This window comes from Dendronephthya gigantea, unplaced genomic scaffold (assembly GCF_004324835.1).
Source record: "Dendronephthya gigantea isolate DGI-Jeju-01 unplaced genomic scaffold, DenGig_1.0 000123F, whole genome shotgun sequence".
In the NCBI taxonomy this organism is placed as follows: Eukaryota; Metazoa; Cnidaria; class Anthozoa; order Malacalcyonacea; family Nephtheidae; genus Dendronephthya; species Dendronephthya gigantea.
This window is the reverse complement of record NW_021163133.1, coordinates 36,295-42,322: the sequence shown is the minus strand read 5'-3', so window position 1 is coordinate 42,322 and position 6,028 is coordinate 36,295.

Genomic DNA, 6,028 nt, shown 5'->3' with positions numbered 1-6,028 from the left:
GTAAGCCATATGCATTTGAGGCTGCCCACCAGAATCTTCAATACTAAAAAGAGACACACTGAATCCTTCACTATGAATCTTAATGACACTGCTATCCGTGATGAAGTTTTAGATCATTTACAGTCCATTTCAGTTTAATCATTTAATAGCTGCAGTGATCCAGTAAAAGAATTAAAGCATGTTGCAAATATTACACACTCAGAAGTACTCTAAATTGGATCAATCTTTCACAGTGGGAAATGGTTTGAGGAGCGCAATAAGAGACTCACAACATCAAATTTAGGTGTAGTAGTTAATTGAAGAAAACAATTTTCCCAGCACCGATGCTTAACAAAATTAATTAAAAACCAGTTAAAACAGGCTAAACGTCCTGAACCCTACCAATGGGGAAAATATAAGGACGAAAAGGCTATTACAGAATGCTTGTTAAGTGACAAGTGTCCTTTCTCAAAAAAGGATGCTTGCATAGAGGAAGCATGCAAAGACAAGAACCTTTTCTCGGGCATAAGTAATGGAAAAGTCCAACTGAAAAAGACACACAACTATTTCTATCAAATCCAAGAGAGCATGGCAACACTGAATGTGAGTTGGTGCAACGTTGTCGTTTTTACCAATAATGATTTACAATAAATTCTTATAACAAATATTGAGAATAAAAACATTGTTGAAACGAATTCTCTCAACATGTAAATTTTACATGTTGAGAGAATTCGTTTCAACAATGTTTTTATTCTCAATATTTGTTATAAGAATTTTAATTGACAAATCCTGAGCAGTTGATACAGATATATAATATTGTACAAACTCTTTTTAGAGTAACTTGTGTTAACACAAAGCACAAGAAAGTAAATTACTTGGACTTGCAATATTAGAAGTCAAGGCTCAACTTTAACAGTCTAAGATTGTTTTTCTCAATAATCGGGGGCAAAAACAATGTTAAATAGAAGCAAACACCCCAGATTTGGTCAAGGCTATCAGCCAGTGTCAATGGTATTACTTGGTGTAATATTTTATAGTTTTTTATCCATGCAATTGCTCGCTCAACATGCACCCTAACTGATGCAATTTTTCTAGCCGCCGCAAATTGAGGTTGTCCTAAGAATGGTGGGATATTTAGAAGTACCGCATTTGGCATGTCAGAATCAATATCAAAACCTCTGTCTGCAATAAGTTTATCTCTTGGCTCTAGTAAATTTGGAAATCCACAGTCCCCAGTGATTTTTTTGTCGCTAGTTCCATTACCAGAAATTTGCGACATGATAATTTGCATGTATACTAATTTGCATTTAACTTTCAGTATAATGGCCTTCAACATTTACTATTAAATACATATAGTAAATACACAAAATCTAAAAATGCCGTTGACCTAGACCTTGCCCACTGTTTGCCGACCTCTAGATCGGTAGAGCAGCTGTTTAGAAACGTTTTGGTGACAGGATTTTTTAGCTTGGGCATTTCTGCATTCGGCCAAATTTAAAAATATATTGCTCAAAGTTTTGTCCGTGTGCTGTCCACGAACTTATAAAATCGCTCACATTGATTCGAATATTTCGATTCAGGTAGTTGATGAATTGACGTATAATGTACCCAAAAAAATTGTTTAAGATATTCTCTTTCGTATTTGTGTATAAACTTTTCTATACGGCTCGGATTTTTACTGCAATCACTTTAAAAAATATTATCAGTCTTGTCTGGAACTTGAACAATACGAAGGCTATATACACATTTGTTCACAATCATTTGGCCGAACGTAGAAATACCTAAGGAAAGTAATTCGATCATTAAAACGTTGGGAAACGGCTGTTCTATTGATCCAGAGGTCGGCAAACAGTGGGCAAGATCTAGGTCAACGGCATTTTTAGGTTTTGTATATTTACTATATGTATTTTATAGTGAAAGTTGAAGGCCATTATGCTGAAAGTTAAATGCAAATTAGTATACATGCAAATTATCATGTCGCAAATTTCTGGTAATGCTACCTGCGTACCAGCTGGAAACAAAACTTGGATACCCATTTGGTGAAATTCCAATCAAACCCTTGGCAGTGTTATAATTCTTATAGCTGGAAAATGTGATAGACTGGCTTCTGCATGATGATAGTGTTTCAATGAAAAACTCAGTACAATCAATAATATTCCTGGTGTTAAGACTTTCTTAAAGCATGAAGGCATGTAATCTTGAATGGATTTACGGCTGGGCAAAATTGGGAGGGTGCGGAAGCATTAACTGATGCATGAAGGGAATCCAGGTTTTAAAAATATGAGAAACACTGCTTGTCGAGATCTTAAATCTACGAGCAATATCTTGTAAAAGTAAGCCCAAACGTAACCTTGTCAGCACACAGAATAATCCCTATTCAGGGGACATTGATCTTTGTTTACCACAATTTGTTTGTGATACTAAAGTTATAGGAGCAGTGTTGGAACCATGATACACAAGGTGTTCACAGGCAGGAGAAACGTACTCATAAAAAGCTTTAAAACTTGCTATGAATCTTTCTAATCGGAAAGCACTTAATTGTACTTTTTTGATATCTTCTTCATGCTGTTTTTGTTGCTTCTTAATTGTTTTTTTAGTATCCTCAACCTCAACACCTGTAGAATTAATTAATCTCGCTAGTGACTGCATGCATCATCTCTTATTTCTTTACTAGTTTAACTTGATGAACATTGTGAATAATTATCATTGTCAACTGTTACTCTGCATTGGGCCTTTTTCTTTGCTTACTTCTTGTTGCAAATATTGTTGGAATGTTGTTAGTATATGTCTTCTTCCCTCCCACATTATGCATTGAACACACCGTATGGCTGGAACTGGGATCTCTTACACTATTACCATTTTTTTAAAAAGATTACCATTTTTTTAAAAAGTGTTACCCCCTTTTTCTTTTAATATCAGGATTCTTTGGAATCTGATGAAAAGACAGTTCAGGGTAAATTCGAGCACAATTGCGACAGAGGTTGTCAATTTCACGAGGCCTCAAATACCATTTTAATGCGCGAACATACAAAACAACTGTGTGATCGAATGCAAGGAAATATCCGAGCATCATATTTTGAAAAAAAAATTTCAGCCGATCGCATAATGAAAGGCCGACTCACGACCTGCTTTTGTTGCGGAGATCTAAATTTCACCTAGTAAATTCTGCAAAGTATGTTTTCAAAGCGTGTCACTCTCGGAGTAATTTCTCGGCTGCTAATAGATAGAAACTCCTCAAAATCTCTCAGAATACAGAGAACAGCGCCCTTGTTATTTTAGGAAAAAGAATCTCGATTAAAGCAATAAATAGTCTAAAAACTGCCATATATTCCTCTGAAGGAAATCGTTCCCCCCAGTGCCAGCCATTTCGTTGGAAAGCAACCTACAACCTCCTACCATCATGCCTAGCGGCGCGAAATCTATAATACAAGTTGTCTATTTACTGATTTTCGTAAGGCGTTTGATTTATTCGACCACAATATAATAATCAAAGAGCTCGTTAATCTAAATATTTACTCAGTGTTCATACGTTGGATTAAATCCTTTCTTATGAATAGAGAACAGTGTCCGAGGATTAATAATCTACGTCCCTCACGCCTCATTTCTCGAGAAAAAGCTTCGGCCCATACTCTTTGTTGTTTTGATAAGTGGTAAACCCGCTGATGAGAAACTGACAAAGACAAATTAGGTTTCTGGATGAGGCCCACCGCTGTTAAAATCATTGGCCATTGTCCACCTAGCGTTCTGCATAGTTGTGGATGGAATTAGTACGCATCAAACAACTAAATCCCCAAGTAATAACTTAGTCATAAGCTGTTTATTGAAAAGAATTATTATTTTTATTATTATTATTTACGCCAAGACGGCTGCAATAATTTTGTACATGTTATAACTGTTGCAACCCTTCGAGATTTGAACCGACATTTTGCACACATTTTGCGAGAATTAAAGAAAGTGCTTCAAACTAAACGCAGTCCAAGGAACGTTTAAAGCATATACATGACTTTGGAAAGATATCACTTTTTTACCAGTGGCGTAGCCAGCCTGACGATTTAGTCATGCTATGCTATCATTATTGATTTCTTCCGAAATTCATTGTTTTCACAGTCAATGAACACCAAAATATTAGCATAGCATGACTAAATTGTCAGGCTAGCTACGCTACTGTTTTTAACTAAATTTTATTTTAGGCATTTTTAAATATTTCTCATCAATTTGCGAAAATATCTGATAGAATCTGATATGTGGAATATACTTGGTTATCCATATTTTTAATTTTAAAAGCCTTATAATTGTGTTGCAATATAATTTCATCCCTAGAAGAAATTGAATGAACCGTATGATATCGATGATTAACATCTGGGCTCCAGCAGCTGGGCCCGGTTGTTCAAAAGCCGGTTAGCTTAACCCAGGGTTAACTCAAACTTTAACATAATTTTTTGAAACGTTCGTTTACGAAGTTGAACATGTTTTTTCACAAATATTTTGCTGATCAAAGAAGCCTTATTTTGTGAAGTCTTGAAACAAACAGCGGTGCAGAACCATATGAACCAAAGTAGCGGATTAAAATTTAACCCAGGGATAGCGTTAACCTAGATTTGAACAACCGGCCCCTGCTGCAGGTGAATATAAAAATAAATATTGAATTTGGTTTTCACCTGATTTTGAGAATTATCAAGAAATGCTAATAAATTTTTATTATCACGCTAAACGTAATACATCAATTATTGATTACTCGCCGCAAATTGAATTTCTTAAAACAAGAAGATCTTTAATGATGCCGATTAACTTTACCAACATAGCAATCTCAGGATGGTTCGGTTCTAATGAAGTGTGAGTGCAACGCAGTATGATTCGTCCTAATTGTTCATTGATTTTTAGCGCCGATTACAATACTCATTAGCCTGATCAAGATCACCTTTTCTTTTACACACATTACTCAGGTTTGTATGAGTGGCCAACGTAAGTATGATTCGGTCCTAATTGTTCCAATTGGATTTTTAGCGCCAGTTGATAATATTCATTAGCCTGATCAAGATCACCTTTTCTGCTACACACAATGCCCAGGCTGTTGTAACAAGTGGCAACGTCAGTATGATTCGGTCCTAATTGTTCCAATTTAATTTTTAGCGCCCGTTGACAATATTCATTAGCCTGATCAAGATCACTTTTTCTGCTACACACATTACTCAGGTTGTTGTATAAACTCGCAACGTCAGTATGATTCGGTCCTAATTGTTCCAATTCGATTTTTAGCGCCAGTTGATAATATTCATTAGCCTGATCAAGATCACCTTTTCTGCTACACACATTGCCCAGGCTGTTGTATGAAGTGGCAACGTCAGTATGATTCGGTCCTAATTGTTCCAATTGAATTTTTAGCGCCCGTTGACAATATTCATTAGCCTGATCAAGATCACCTTTTTGCTACACACATTACTCAGGTTGTTGTAAACTCGCAACGTCAGTATGATTCGGTCCTAATTGTTCCAATTGAATTTTTAGCGCCCGTTGATAATATTCATTAGCCTGATCAAGATCACCTTTTCTGCTACACACATTGCCCAGGCTTGTATGTATGAAGAAATGGCAACGTCAGTATGATTCGGTCTAATTGTTCCAATTGAATTTTTAGCGCCCGTTGAAATATTCATTAGCCTGATCAAGATCACCTTTTTGCTACACACATTACCAGGTTGTTGTATAAACTCGCAACGTCAGTATGATTCGGTCCTGATTGTTCCAATTGAATGTTTAGCGCCCGTTGATAACATTCATTAGCCTGATCAAGATCACCTTTTCTGCTACACACATTGCCCAGGCTGTTGTATGAAAGCAACGTCAGTATGATTCGGTCCTAATTGTTCCAATTTAATTTTTAGCGCCCGTTGATAATATTCATTAGCCTGATCAAATCACCTTTCTGCTACACACATTGCCCAGGTTGTATGAAGTGGCAACGTCAGTATGATTCGGTCCTAATTGTTCCAATTGAATTTTTAGCGCCCGTTGACAATATTCATTAGCCTGATACAGATCACCTTTTCTG